A 16480-nucleotide genomic window follows, 5' to 3' on the forward strand; every position below is an offset into this window, starting at 1 on the left:
CAAAGTACAGTTATACAAATACCTGTGCCACATCTTTAAATCTCCCTGTGAATGCATGGTAGCAGTTTTATGTCCTTTGCCATCACTATGCGGTAACACAGAATATTTTGAAGATTTAACATGCAGATAGATGGTGACTGAATCATCTCCAATAGCAGTTTTCAAACACCACTGGCTTTTTCACTGAGAAGAACATACCAGTGACAGAGTACTTTCCATTTTTTGCAACTGTAAAAGATACAGTTCACCCTTCTCCTCTCTGACCGTGGCTTAATGACACAATAAATCCAACATCAGGGTCCCTAGTATCAGACCAGATATACCACAACCCGTTATCCAAGGTGCAGAGCCAGCTTTCACTCAAGCTGGGAGTTAAAATTTCTTTTAAAATTTTGTTAGCTTAATTTTTTACTGACACACTTAATGTGATTACAGCTACTGCTCTCTCTGTGCCATTGTCACTTTATGTCAGATCAGTTATCAGGTCCCAGCCATTATAAAAGTCCTATGAACTCCACACTGTAGATACTTAATTCTGTAGAAACGTTGTTGTGTGCCCACACCTAACTGGAATCAAACGCATATTCCTGGGTATTCACTAGTACACGGATGCAGTAATGAAAATTATGAAAGCAGCCTCACACGTGCACTGCACAAACACTAAAAATAAGATATGCTTTCACTGAGAAAAAGTTAAAAATACAAAAGTTCAATCAGCTGTTTAATTTCTTAGGATCTCTCTCCTTAAAGGCACTCAGGGATTTTACCAAGTTAGATGTTCTTTCATAAGGCTGAAAGGCAGAGTGTGTAAGGGTCTTGGTTGAGAAAACTTAGCCCTGGTTTCTGGCTGAGATTGCAAATGCAAAACCTACATCAGTATCAATTTTGTTTTATAAAAACAATTACAATTTATTCAGCACAGTATCTCCTTACGTCCTTCTTTTCTTGTCAATCACTGTCACATTCTCAGCATTTTTAAAACACTCCAGATTTTTATTGTGAAGGAACAGAAGAAGTAATAAGAGCTCACAGATCATCTCATCATCTTTTGACCCAAAAAACAAAAGACCATTTGGCATTTTATAAGAGGACATTCCACTCATAGCTAAACAAAGTTTTTTTGTTCCAGTTATCAAGGTGCTTTTAAAAAACCTTGCATGTTCTTCTCTGTGTGTGAGTGATTCTTCAAGCTTGGGAAGATATGGTGTGCTACAAATTGTGGTTGTAGTATTTCAGAGGAGAGTGAGGAGAAGGAGGAGGAGAGAGGTGTTATCATCACTGCTTTAAGTCAGTTCTTGGACTCCTGGCTACTCGTGTTCAGTTAGATTGCTGAAAGATAACAGTTGCTCTGTGCACTGCTTAGCATCTCTACTATTTAAGATTGATCTTGTGTATTTAAAAAAATGGCATTTTTCATACACTCAAGTTTTGCACTGTTGATTTGTCTTAGAAGACTGACATGTCTGCCCCAAGCCACCCAAGACCAGTTGGCAGAAGGGCAGTGAGTAATATTTTTGTGTGCTGTTGTACCAATATTTACTTCCTTCCTTTGTCACGGAAGCTGCAGCATGTGTTTACTCAGCAGAAGAACAGACCCTGTAATAACTGCAAAGACTTTTAATCACTGTGGTCCATCAAGCTGTTTTTAATACTTTTCTTAGTTCAGCTCAATAGAATGACTGGAGTTTAAATAGCATATGCATAGATGTTCTTACGCTGCTGAAACTCTTTCCCTTGGCTTTTTACAAGAGGAGACATCTTCTTAGCATTGCTGCAAGGCAGAGACAAGACATCTGCAGGAAAGAGTAGATGTTTGCTGATAAGAAGCTGCTTTTTGAAACAGAAGTAGCCCCTCCTCCGAGCACGCGTTCTCTTCAAACACGTTACAATTTCCCTGTTACCAAAGTCCTTCCTGTCAATTCCTTCCTTGTTGATTTTGGCAGAAAGTTCATCCAAATCAAGAAAGTGGTGGCAAATCTCTGCCCTGAGAAAGTGAGATCCCGCTGGGAAAGCTGAGCATAGCCATTAAAATGTTCCACAAGGAAAGCCATCAATTTTCCTTGTCAAAGATTTTGCAACATTCTGTGCCTTGACAAAGCAACTGTATATTGTCAGTATCTAAAGGCATTGCATTTCAGATCTGGAGGGTTATTGGCTCTTTTACCCCACTGTTGTCATTTGGCTTGTTCCACCTTCTTTGCTCTTTCTCTGTAGTGTAATATCTAAAAAAGACTTGTCTCTAGGAAGGCACAATGGCTTTACAACTGGCATATAGATGACGCATGAGTTCACACTCTATCAGCTGGGTCCAGTGACAGGCAAGAGAAATAAGAGACTCATGACACTGTCCAAGAAATGGACAGGCACGTCTCACTGGCAGAAAGGAATTAGCGACATAGCCTCCAGCTATTTGCAAGCACACCCATCAGACTGCACAGCCACTGAAAGTGCAGCTCTTTAGCCAAGATGTTATGTTTTCAGAGTCAAAGTTAAACTAAACTAAGCCACTGTGAATAGGAACGACCATCCAACCTGCTTTACCCAAGGCCCAGCTATACTCTGTGGAGAAAGGATAAAATACCCAGCTGTGCAAACCTGATGAAAGAATTGATGTTGTTTTCAGACACTTACTCCGTTTTCACCCCTCAAAGGGTCAGATGTCATACTGCTGAGATTTCAGTGGCTCCCTCCAAAAGGCAGTCAAATAGAATCCAGTGGAGCGTTAAAACATCTGCTTTCTGGCTGATTTCTTGGGCCCTGGACTCATTGCACTGTGGGAGAAGAGTTAGGTGCCTTGGCATGCAGTAAATACAAGTAATTAATAGCAAAATCAAAAATTCAGTGATTTATCCCAAATTACACACAGCTCATTTTTTAGCAATTTATTATAGCTCAAATAGTAGCGATGTAGCTCAAACCTTTTCCCTAGGAAAGGACAGTGTATTCATCCAAAACTGATAAAACCGAGACTAGATCAAGTAAAAACTGTTGTCCAGTATCATCAATCCAAATTCTAGGGGACAGGTAGCAAACAACAAAGCCTGGACAGGGAGGGCTAAAGGGTCAGAGATGACTCAATATTACACTGCATCACTGCAAACAGGAAGAGGCTGTTTAATAAATCATCAGTCATCTCCATAACTTGAAAGCCCATATGTACACTAACAGGTCATTACAGCAAGGAATCACACACAAGATTTTCCATGTTATTAACCTCAAGCAGAGCGCGAGTGCTGGGCAAGCTTAAATCCTGCAGAAACCTCTGGACAGCCTGGTGTAAAGTGGAAACTGTTCCAGAAGAGCCATAGCAAATACTGGTGTCTGCAATAACCTTGTTTTATCCTCCTGACCCTCTTCCTCTAATCTCTTCATCATTCTGGTGGCATTTCTCTGCATTCAAATACATCAAACACCCTTCCTGCACTGTGGACATGGTTTTGGGAACTGGTTCGAAAGGCTTGATCCCTGCAGAAGAGGAGGATGTGAATCCTACTCAACGTGTGTTTGTGGAAGGGAAAGCCAGAGGTTATCTGCTGTTTGTAGCCATTATGGAAGATGCCTCTTCAGTCTTTTGCTTGACTTGGTCACTAGCTTCCTCTATTTCTGCAGAGATATATGTTATAAGACAATATATATGAGTATATATGTTATAACAGAGAGGAATCATACCTAGTCTAGTAGATACTAAGGCCTCAGCTGTGCTATACTTCTGAAATAGTTCAAAATGAAGACTGCTGGTACTCAGGTTTTTTGAAAATTAAAGAATTTTAGACAGGAATTCCGTTTTGAAAACAGAGTTTCCGAGTGGTAAATGAACTGATATCCAGGAGAGGAATGTTTGAATTTTTGTTCAAACCTTTTAAAACTACATAATACATGTAGGAGTATTCTCAACAGAGCATGAAATACAGAATATAAATCATTATATATTAGAACATGATAGATTTTCCATTGTCGCGATACTACCTTTTATTATGTACAGCTTCCTAACAGAACTCCAGTCAACAGCAGCCTGTACTACTTATACATGTACAATTGGTCCCCTGTGGAATGCCACTGATTTCAGAAAAATTAATGACTACCTACTAATTACATAAGTAACTGTCACACTTTATGCCATTGGATGTGAAATCAGATCCATAAAATCTACGAAGTGCCTACAGACCTTTAAAGATGAGGCAGAGTATTCCCCAATACCAGTAACACCAGCCTGTAGACGCAGTGGGGGGAATGCATCTCAGCTGGATGGGTAGGTTGGAAGTCTAACCTTGAGCTACTCTAACCTCAGCTCCCTCCACAGTCAACGGAAAGGAACCGGCATCTCAAGAGACAAATCAGTCTTCCTGCAACACAAGCACGAGAACCAAGCCCATTCCTGCATAACAGTTACTTACATAATTAACTGTCTAGTCATTAACACTCCACGTGAGAGTATTATACAGGCACAAATGTTGAGACCAGGCTCCTGCTAGCTTGTGTTCTGTAAACTAGGATTCCTGAATTAGGGGGAGAGATACTGAGATCAGCCCTGGGATGTGTCAGTCTTCTCCACAGAGAGTAAGGAAAGCCAAAGCACAGGCTGGGCATCACATCTGCTAGATGCCTGAAGTTCGGTGACATGAATTCCATCCACTATCTGTGGTTTAAGTTTCAATCCCTAATAAATGCCAGAACACCAACAACTTATTCACAGAGTTAGTTATTTCAAATACTTTGGTCCCAGACTGAAGCAGTTCCCAGTCAACAGCAAGATTATCTCAAACCTGTCTTCTTAAATTGAATTATAATGTTTGATTATTCTATACCTGGAAGAATAATGTCAAAGCAAAATAAACAGCAAGGAAAAACTCAAATCAAAATCTGTTAAACCACAGAATCACAGGATGGTCAGGGCTGGAAGGGACGTCTGGAGGTCACCTAGCCCCACCCCCTGCTCAAGCAGGTTCCCCTGGAGCAGGGTGCGCAGAGTCACATCAGGTGGGTTCTGAATGTCTCCGGAGCAGGAGACTCCCCAGCCTCTCTGGGCAGCCTGTGCCAGGGCTCCGCCACCCTCAGGGTAAAGAAGCTTTTCCTCGTATTCAGATGGAACTTGTTGTGTTTCAGAGTGTGCCTGTTGCCCCCCATCCTGTTGCTGGGCACCACTGAAAAGAGCCTGGCCCCGTCCTCCTGACACTCACCCTTAAGGTATTTGCAGACATTGATGAGATCCCCCCTCAGCCATCTCTCCTCCAGGCTGAACAGCCCCAGCTCCCTCAGCCTTCCCTCACCAGGGAGATGCTCCAGTCCCCTCATCATCTCTGTAGCCTCCGCTGGCCCCTCCCCAGTAGCTCCCAGTCTCTGTGGAGCTGGGGAGCCCAGCACTGGACCCAGCACTCCAGGTGCGGCCCCACCAGGGCAGAGCAGAGGGGGAGGACCCCCTCCCTCGACCTGCTGGCCACCACGCTCCTCCTGGTGCCCCCCAGGGTCCCACTGGCCCCTTGGCCACAGGGCACACCGCTGGCCCACGGGCACCTTGCTGCCCACCAGCACTCCCGGGCCCTTCCCCGCAGAGCTGCCCCCCAGCAGGTCACCCCCAGCCCCTGCTGGTGCCTGGGGCTGTCCCTCCCCAGGGGCAGGACCCTGCTCTGGCCTTTGCTGAAGGTCACTCGGTCCCTCTCCGCCGGCTCTCCGGCCTGCCCAGGCCTCGCTGGATGGCAGCGCAGCCCCTGGGGCACCAGCCGCCCCTCCCGGTGGGGTGTCACCAGCACACGTGCCGAGGGGACACTGTCCCCTCATCCAGGTCACTGATGAATAAGTGGAACAGGGACCGGACCCAGCGCTGACCCCTGGGCACACGGCGAGCTCCCGGCCCCCAGCTCGACCCCGCAGCACCGACCCCAGCCCCCGAGCTCTGCCGTCCGGGCAGCTCTCAGCCCCCCACTGCTCCCCTGACCCACGGCCCGAGCCTGCCTGGGCTGCTGTGGGAGACGGTGCCAAAAGGTGGGCGGAGGTCAAGGTGGACACATCCACCGCCCTCCCCTCACCTGCCCGGCCAGCCGTTCCACCACAGAAGGCTGCCAGGTCGGTCAGTCATCTCCCCTTGGTGAATCCACACTGACTGCTCCCGATAACCTTCCTTTCCTCTGCGTGCTCAGAGATGACCTCCAGGATGAGCTGCTCCATCACCTTCCCAGGGATGGAGGTGAGGCTGACCCACCTGTAGTGTCCTGAGACCTTCTTGCCCTTTTTGAAGACTGAAGTGACACTGGCAAAACAGATTTAAATCTAAAAAGATTTTTTTTGAGCAGCCTACTAATGTGCCTGTTTACTGCTGAGTTCTGCTGCTTTTCACCAGCTCATTAGTACATATATTCTCATTATCTGCTGTATTAACTTGGTGACTGGGTAATTTGAATCTGCTAGTTTATTGACTTAAGTAAAATAGCAGCCTAAATCATATAAAATATAAAGCACACACACACGCACCTATATATATATATATGGATTATCGAGGGTCGGGTTTATTACGGGGCTGGATTCTAGCTCCTTTCACAGCACTGAAGTGGGTAATTAGACACAGAATTACACCACTTTCACCATTTGTCTAAATATGTTTACAATTATGCCAAGCTACCCAAACAGGGTATTGTCTCATCTAAACCCAACTCAAAGCAAGAACTGATCATGGCCAGGCTAGTATGGTAACACGCCACAGTTCTTAGCCCACTTGGCACATCTCTACACGCCGATTCTCACAGTGTATCCCAATATACCAGCTGCTCCCAATGTAATGAGAACAGTTTGTTAATTCATGATGGATTTTTTATGATTGACAATATTTACTGCAAGTACTTTTTGGACAAACACAGCGCTGCAAATAGACAGGGATATTAGGCAGCTGTACGTTCCTACAGCATGCAGATAAACTCTAGCTGGAATTTTTTCTCTGCTTAGCAACTCAGGCAAATGGATTGTAAAAGCACTTGGGAATTAGCCCGGGACTTTTATGATGGTCTTGAGGAAGACCATTGTGAGTACTTCTTTAAACGTCCCTGCTTAGGTCAGCCAGTGAATTGTTTTACTGTAGTGTTTATGGAGTCCTTAAAAAGATTACACTTCATTTCAGTATTCCTGGGGCTCAGCTGGAAAGGCGAGGGCTTTAGGCACCACCAGTATGTGAAGAAGTCATTGTGCTTTTATCATTTTGTCTTGCAGCCTTGAGAGTGGGCTGTCAAGCACAGATCTGCTGCAGAGCCCTTCTTTCAAGGCCATATTCTATGTCGCCCCCCCCCCCCCCCCATGTCACCCACACCAACGTGCCACCATTGCACTGATGCAATGAGAGCCAGAGGATCTCTCAGGCAGGGTCCACAGGAAGGCCACAGCTTCACACTTCCCATCCCACCCACCTCACAGGCACTTTCCACCTTCTCAAAACCTTTGCAGCACAACCAAGGTAGCTTTCCTTTTCATACGTTGAGATAATTACTCTGCTACAATCAAAATCTTTTTTCAAGAACTGTAGATGGTGGCATGGGTATACAACTGTGAAGCTTTGGGGATCCTCTGGAGATGGATGAAGGCAGGGCATTCCAGCTTGGAAGTCCTCAAGAGCAGCATAAAAGGTGTATAATCACATCCTTCTGCTTATTCTGACCCTCTGTAAGATGAAGCTATGTGTCATATGCTTAATAATAAATGGACTAAACAGGTCACTTGGTTTCTCTTTAATTCTTTTAATCTTCTTACAAGATATAAAATAGGCTTAAGTCAAAAACTGTTCCTTAATGTAAAGCATTGGGGTGTGTGCGTGTGTGTGTGTGTGTGTGTGTGTTTGTGTTTGTGTTTCCTTGCTCTGCTGTTTTGTGATGATGACAGCCATCCCCTGGAAAGACTGGCTTGCAGATCACTGCTACTGTTCTTTTGAGCAGGTTTACACCTCCTTACTCAATATCCATACAGATCTCTGGGACACAATTACAGTCATAGCAGCAGGAAGAGTCAGACTGTAGTTAAACCTTCCAGCCCACACACACTAACAGGAAAATCCTGTTTGAAGAATCAGGGAAGAGCCTATTCTGGATAACAAGTGATAACGTGCTGATAATGCTGCGGCCCCCCCACCTCTGTAAGTGGCCCCAGAGTCTGGCCCACTGCGGTTTGATTTTTTTAATATATTATTTAATACAGGAAGGCTGTCCGGGATGGGATAAGGAGAGATGGGTTCCTTGGAAGCGTTTCTGCAGTTGAGCTAGCACCAGTTTTATTTAACGAGCATACAAGCTCAGGTTAGTGCAAAAATAATTGTTTTCTGACCCATGCATGGGTTTTCTTGTTGAGACTGAAAACGAAGGAGGGGAGTGATGTGTTGGTAGGGAGATGCATAGCAATGCAAGCCATGCAGTATGGGCGTGGGAAAAGAGAGGGTGCCTGTTCTGGCCACTGCTGAAGGTCCCGTGAGTGTTAACACTGCTGGAACACAGCTATGTTAAGTAAGTAACAGTTAAAATGCCAACCCGAGAACAGATTTGTTCTTCTCAAGAGAGATGCTGTAAACCTTTTGCACACAAAGATTTTTCACCACAATATGAAGCTATAAGTTGGGCTAGTAGTGTCAGCTGGACCCCCAAAATTGATACTTCCAGGCAAGTGAGAAGAGATTTTCAGCCAGGAATCACACTTCTTCCCAGAAAAATGTGCTGAGAGGCAGTATCACCTTCAGTTCATGGATCTTCCTTCTAATCTAACCAAAGAGCCAGAAAGACAGACCACCACCCACCTTATCTACTGACCAGGGAAAACTACTTTGCATCTCACTGTCAGACCATGCATTTTCTGATGGACAATGTTCTTTTGTTAAAAGAAAATTTAGAGCTTTGCTTTTCATTTAAAAATAACCCAACACAAATATATATATTTTTTAAAATCCCTCGTAAATCTTTGCCAACATTTCAATTTCTTTTTTTTTTTTCCCCCACAGCAGGTAATAATGACATTAAAAATTGGCAACATCAGTTTATCTGAAAAAAAGTCTTATCAAACCAATAGAAATCCTTGTATGGGTAAGAAGATACTTGAGGAGAAGAAAAACACTGAAAATGTCCACTTTGTTACGGCTTTTGTCTCAGATAACAGTCTCATAAGCAAAGCAGCTGAAACTTGTATAGGGTTGGTGCAAAACTGGTTGTGTAACTGTAGCAGAAAATATTTATGAATGATTCACAGGCAGAACAGAGTGAGGCACCTGCGGGTGTCCTGCTCAGGTCTGCTTCCATAAATACATAAAGGAACAGCTCTTCCTTTCCAGAGCTTGTTGTTCACTTTGCCTTTTATTTTTTTCAATTGATTTTTACAGTGTTAGTGCAAAGATCAGATGCTTCTCTGCCAGCCAGATCCCCACTCACTGACCATGTAGCTGTGCAGGCTGTAAATTCATTATGTAAATCACTTCCAGCATTTCTAGTGGGTTAATGTAAGGTGTATAACTTCAGTGCCATCAATAAGCAGCAGGATCTGATGTGTTTGGTCTTTGGAACTAACGAATTAAAGACCAGCCATCTTCAGTTCCTCCAGTTTGGAGCAGACATAAAGTTATTTGTAAGACTTGAAAAATAACAAGGTGAGAAGTAGCAGCTACCATGGATTCATCAGGTAGAAATTGTATCAGGTAGGAGCTGCAATCAAATTTCTTTTTACAATAGGTTAACAAGACTCATAAATAAGCAAAAAACAGTAGAAGTCAGATATCTGAAGTCAGATATTGAGTGAAAATATCGTCTCGTGGTGCATACTTATAAACAAACTAGCTGAAACTCCGACAGGGTCCGTACAAAACTTATTTCATAAATGTTCAACACAGAAAGGTGGCTACAGGGGTCTATCCTAATTTGTCCAACGTTTTCACTAACAATGCAGATAATGAAATAGAAATATGTTGGAAGAAGGGTTCGCCGGAGTCAAGAAGACGCTCAATATGAGTTATGCATCTTGCTCAACTTTATTAGTTTCTAACACTACTTATATAGAACCGATACACATGCATATTCGTAATGCAGAAATCTAATCGGTTAGTAGTCTCTAAACACGCGCGGTTCTCACACCCCTAATTATCATGACTAAAATAAGCATTCTATCCATGTAGCTAGTTGTGTTGCTGTGCTTCAGCCTTGTAGTTTGTTACTCCCTATTTTCCCATACCGCTCCCTATCTTTCTTGGCCCTGCACCTGCTTTCCCAGCAGCTGTAGCTTGCTACAGCCACGGCCTGTTGGCACAACATAATTGCTTGGTCTCAGGATTCAAGAATAGCTCAAGGCTACCCTTCTTGCTAACTTCAGCACAGCAACTTCAGTACAATTCTGATTACAGGCCTATTCTAATACCAGGCCTGGATTGTGCAGATCTTCAGAGATTCTAAGGCCACGCTTCTGCAGCCATTCTTCTACAGAAATACACATATGAAATTTGTTGACGGTGCAAAACGATGAAGGCTGCAGTTACAATAGAGGATGGGATTCAAATTCAAAACAAACTTGACAAGCAGAGTGATGTTTTGAGGACTGAGACTTACTGGGGACCACTGCAAAGTTGTATATTAAGGCATGAATGACCAGGCGCACAGACACAAGCTGATGAGGAGCTGGTGAGCAGTGGCTTTCCCAAAAGGATCTGGCAATTAAAATGGCTCACAACACACCTTCCGTCACCTGTCCTGCCCTGAAACTGCTTTCTGTGGCAGAAAGAGCAGCGGTGTGGATATGGCTGGAATAGGTCTTTAGCCTGACGCGGATCCATGTGCTGTCGCTGTTTGGAGTGGAGATCACAACCAGAAGTCTAGAGCTTTTCAGTATCTCTACAGTTTCCTCCACAGGGTTGGCAGGCTAGAAATATTTCTAAAAAAGGACCTGGGAAAAGCAGATATGTTTTCCCACACCAACTTCAACACATTTAGTAAGCTGGTGCAATGCAAAGAAGCATCAAAAAATACAGAATATCCCAGAGCCAGACACAGCTGTGGTGGGGACAGGGAGGCAGGAGGGGCTGTAATTTGGGTGGCAGCTCCCAGCACATGGATCTGGCACCCACAACCTCCAGCAGATGCAGCTGACCACTAAAGAAGGCAAATGACATGAAAGTGCTGAAGGGCTTTTTTATTTTTGCATGGATTACACATCATACGGTGTGCTTCTTATCAGGTCACACTGTAACATCACAAAGAGGTCAGTCTATTACTTCAGCAGAGGCCAGGCTACCTGCAGTCACGTTAAACACACATACAACCTAAATATTATTTAACTACATGGAATTTACTCACAAAGTTCTTGGGTGATTGACTTGCTAAAGGTGGACAAGACCTTGGCTTGCCCAAACCCTGCTGAGACTCCCATCTAACCCATATACATTGACATCCATCCCATATTCATTGAAAACAGTTGTAAAAGGGGATGTTTTTGTTGCAGGAGGAAGAGTTGAACCCACAGATCCGAACAGCAGAAGCGTGGTTGAGGGAGGGAGGGAGCAAATACTGCACTGATAGTTTGTATGAATGGGAAAAGTCAAGAGGGAGAAGGGTTTACAACTCGGACAGAGGGAATCCTCTTGAATTTGTGTGTAGAAGAAGTATTTTAGTAGTTATACAGCTTAACGTCAAGTTTTAATGAGCAGTTCCAGCACCACGCATAAACAGAGCCTAAACATTGTAAGTACTTCACTGCTATGGCTGTCCAGTGATGTCCATGCCAACAGCTGCTGCTGCCTGCGGGTAGGGATGGCCAGGCAAATCTGAAACACTGGCGGGGGATCTTTTCCAGGTTAATTCCACAGTGTTACGTGACTGCATGCTTTATCAGTCTGCAAGCCAGCTGCCTCCTTGGCGGCTGTACTCTGGTGAGGGACAACTGGTGGAGTGTGATGCGATGTGATAGGAGCGGGTTTAGTTAAACAAAGAGCCGCTCCCATTATCCTGCTGAGAAACGGTTGACAGAGAGGCTTGCTGGTGTTGCCCCCCTCCAAAAAAAATTAGGCTCTGAAGCAAAACATTTTGAAAATATAAAACACTTCAGTAAACGTGCCTTTAACTCTCTAGGTGTGAGTTCCAGCTAATCACAGCTGCTTTCTCTTGAGCCGCCAGCCTGCTTGTAGGGAAAGCATGAAGAGCAGGCCAGCAGAAATGTGAATTATTTATGTTCCCGCTGAAAGCCCGAGTCTTGTCACTACAGCCTTGCTTGACTGAATGGATCTGCAGACAGTTTCTGTAGCAACCCAGAACCTTGCCCAGCAAAATGTTGCCCAGTCACAGGTAACAGAGCAGTAATAAATATTTGCCTGGGTAGCTGAAGACGACAGAGTGCCAGAGTGAAATATGTCTTGAGTTTGAGAAATGTACCTGGGGTTTTAGTCCTGCCGTCTCCCAAGACCCACCAAGATGTCATTTCAGCAGGTGAGTTGTTGCACGTCAATTCAGGTACCAGTAACAATCTAGCTGTGACAACAAGGGGTTTCGAAAAATTACACGTCTTTGTCAGGATGTGGCAAGTTTTTAGCACCAGGAACGCAAGCTGTTGCAGTCAGGCTTTCACTGGTAGTCCAGCTAGTTAACAGTCAGTGTAAATAAAGATGTGGCTCCCAAAAGCCTACTGCCACATCTTTGGGCATTATAGCCACATACCAAATACCGGGTTTGATAATATTGTCCAAAATATTTCAGAGAACTGTTTTTTATGCCACAGTATTTAGTGTAGATTGACAAAGGAGTATCTAGGTTCAACGGTTTCTTCCCTATCTATCCTTAGCCTTTGATCCTGGCTCATTGCTGTTTGTAGCCTGTCTGCTTTCTTGTAAAGATGAACCCATCACAATGAAAATGTTACGGAAATTACAAGCTGTCAGGACTACCTTGCAAAGCTTTGAAGGGCAATATAGGTTAGTACATGTGTCTAGACATACTAAATGTATTTTTCAGTATGTCAGTATTGCATTTTTCCTAATTATCAACCTATCAAATGAGCTTTTACTTTTATATTCAGCTTGCCTTAAGAATTTCTGAGGCTGTGAAACTCAACCTATATTAGAAAAATTACAATATGTAGAATTTGGAAGTAGAGGAATGTCAGTAGGTGGTTCCATCACCATGCATCTCCATTTCAGCCCTATTCACCACCAGGCACTGGAAGAGTAAACTGCAATATTTTTGTGCTTTGCCGAGTCTGTAATTCCAGTGTTTCCTACATTTCAACCTTACAAACAAAACTAGGCTCTCAGCATTTACAGTAACCTAGGTGCTTAGCTCTGAACAGAAGATAATCCAGTTATAAAAGGCTTATGGTTATTTGGTCAGAGGTCACCAAGGTACAACTCTAAATGTGAATAAAAGTGAGGGAAGCTGCATGAGACCTGTGTAACCTAGACAACGAGTAACCTGACTGGCAGATGACAGAGACCTGGGTGATGCTTGAAAGTTTTGTTGATTTAGCAATACCAGGACTACAGCATTCACTAATCAATACAGCTTTGCTGGTGGAAACCTGCAGGTGTAGCTTCAACGGCGAAACTTCCTTTGCAGTTGATATAAGCAATACATGGTTATTAAAGCAATTTAAATTGGATCCTGTCTCTAGGAGGGTTTACTAGCTCTCCTACTGTAGCTACATTGGCAAACTTTCTAGTGGAGGCTGTTCTACAAATCAGCTACTGAAGAGTGCAAGGCTGATGACAGCAGAGCTGCTTTGGAGGCTTGGTGAGAGTATAAAGATTTTTGCCCTTTGGGAGGTCCACAGAGAAACACTGTCTGCTTCCTTAAGTGAATCTCGGCTGGAGAACAAAGGACTTCAGCTTATATACAGAGGGGTAATTTACATCTCATTAAGCCAATATTTAAAAATCTGCACTGTGTTTGTTTCTTTAGTGTCTATGCTTTTCTTCTCCAAACGTGTCAAAAAGGATGCATTTTCAATTCCTTTTTTTTTTTTTTTATTTTTCCAGAATGAAAAGCAGCAAGAACATTTCTGTGTGCCGACAGATCCTTTTTTTCTATCCTTGGCTAGCTCTAAAACAGTTTAAGGGCATTTTATTAAACTTCCAAGAAAATTAAGCTCAAGCATAAACACAAGTATGAGTATTTTCAAGTACAACTGCAGATGTTTTGGAATTAATTTTACATTGTAAAACTCTTACCTTAATACATTTTCTCATGTAGTACTATAATTTTACAACTATCCAGCAAAACTTCTTTAATTATAAGTTCTTGGTGATTCTCAAGTCAAGTGTGCTACATGTAGGTCTAGTCTAGAGGCTTTTTAGTGGATTTTATACCAGCAAAACCCCAAGCTACATCTATAAAAAAACCCAAAACCTGTAACTGACAGCTGTGTCAACTGGGATAAGAAGCAGCGGGGCATAGCTGTACCAGAGGCATTTCTAACTAATGATTTCAGTGAAGCTGTGCCTTTGATAGGAGGTCGTTTCAAGAACACATGGATGAAGCGTGCCTTTGCAGGCATAGATAAACCCACACTCTGCACATAGTGCTGGTACAACACAGTTCCTGTAATAAAGAACTTTTCATAGAGACTCCAAGGACAGACTCAATGGGCATTTCTATGCCAGTCTTGAGCTGTTTCAAGAATTGTTTAGAGCTCAGAATGTCCCCAAAACCCATCAGCATGGAGGTCTCATGGGCAACTCCTCACTGTCAGCCTGTAGACCTTGCTGAGGTACTACTGGCTTCATATGAAGACTACTAGTAAAGACAAACTAAAAACATACTAAAATACTGGATCTGCTCAGGTACGTAAGGAGTACTCAGTCTCAGGGAGCCAGGTGTGTTCTGGAGGGTAGCAAACTGCTTTGTCTCACATCAGGCTCGGTCATTCACTGATTAGTAAACAGCAAATCTGGTTTTGAGGGTGGTCTTGGACCACATGGCATCCTCATCAAGGCAGTTTTCCCGTATTATTTGGTTTGCTTCTGTAATTAGTGTGAGCGAGGAGTCTAACTTACAAATACAGTCGTCTGAGGAGGAGCTAGGTTTCCCCACCCCCACACTTTTCCCCTAGGAGCAGAACAATATGTGGTGTTTTTGCCAAATAAATTGGGTTTACATTATGGCTTGATTCCTAGTACATAATTAATATTCTTCATGGACAGCATGTCTTCAAATAGCTGGCTAATATTTATGCTGAGAAAAAGTCTTGCAGTCCCAGCGCTGGTCGGCCGAAGACAGAAACTTTAGTTTCGTTTTCTTATCTTCTGGTGACACACTGTAAAGGCGAAGCGCATATGAAGTACGGCATTGCAAGGCTTACAGGAACAAATACAAACATACAATTCAACAGGCAAATAAAAGATGCTGTTGTGTTTTGTGTTCCTTCTTCCTTGTTTTGAAGGTAACATTTTTCAGAAAGGGCATACAAATATGAACATAGAAACTAATATATATTTTTATCCAGATAAAACGACCAACAGCAGTTTTTACCAGGAACTTGCCAGGTCTCCATTTTCGCTATCTTTCTGCTATATCTGCAGAATATATATAAAAAAATATAAACATATATATAATTTTTTAATACATATATACACACACAATTTGCATTTTAAAAACGATCTCATAGAATGTGTTTTTCAAAGTGTATTTTAATGAAGCATTCCCCCATGGCCTACTTTCAAGTCCGACAGTTCTCCACAGTTAATGAGTAATATGCAGTGGGGGGAAGGAATGGCTATACCTTAAAATGCTTTGTAAGCAAGCTAACTTCCAAGAGGTACCTCTGGGCAAATCTCATGACCAAAGGCTAGCAGGTTTTATTACTTTTGACCATACTGGCTCTCGCCTACTAGTGTAGTGAAAAGGAGAAACGCTGTTCCTGGCTCTGTTTACACTTCAAAACACTGGTGTGAGGGGTGACCAGCTAAAAGGTGCAAGGCAGAGGAGCATCAGAGAAGCAGGGAGGACAGGGTCACTTACTGAGGCAAATGAAGACCAATGAGGCAGTAAAAATCCAGTGCCTTGGCCCGCCTGGCACCAAGCAGTGTGCCGGCACCCCGGGGTCACACCGGCCCTCCCAGCTCCTGTGGCACAACGGCCGTTAGAGGACAAGGCCGCGTTTCGCTGACGGGCCTACACGAGCGCTGTTGGCTGTACTCGGACGACTTGCTTCCGTCGGAGAGAGTGATTTCTCCGGTACAGGCCTGCCAATAGACTCCTCCCGCTCTCCCGGTGCCGAGGGGCCGTTCGCGAGGAGGGGGCTGCCGGGCCGTGAGGCCGCAGTCGCCCGGCAGCGCCCACCGCCGGCTCCCAGGCCCAGGCCTCAGGCCCGCCCGGGGGCGGTGGGCAACGGCGTTGCCATGCCAACGGCTGAGCCAATGGTGGGCGGGGGGCGGAATTGAGGGCGTGGCGGAAAGGCGGGACTGCGCAGGGGCACCAATCAAAGCTCGGGGCAACAGAGAAGGCGGTAGGAAGAGGCAGAGCAGGTCAGGAGCGGGGGGGGTAGGGGACCAATTGCAAGT

At 44.1% G+C, this 16480-nt stretch overlaps 1 long non-coding RNA gene across 1 annotated transcript; it reads right to left on the bottom strand.

Annotated features, from left to right (window-relative positions):
• Positions 1–14025: 14025 nt before the first annotated feature.
• LOC114010712 (uncharacterized) lies at positions 14026–16357 on the bottom strand. The gene is made up of 2 exons (XR_003552307.2): positions 15939–16357; positions 14026–15234 (listed from the first exon to the last, which is right to left on the bottom strand). It is a non-coding gene; the product is annotated as an uncharacterized LOC114010712 (long non-coding RNA).
• Positions 16358–16480: the final 123 nt, after the last annotated feature.

This window comes from Falco peregrinus, chromosome 4 (assembly GCF_023634155.1).
Source record: "Falco peregrinus isolate bFalPer1 chromosome 4, bFalPer1.pri, whole genome shotgun sequence".
Taxonomy (NCBI): Eukaryota; Metazoa; Chordata; class Aves; order Falconiformes; family Falconidae; genus Falco; species Falco peregrinus.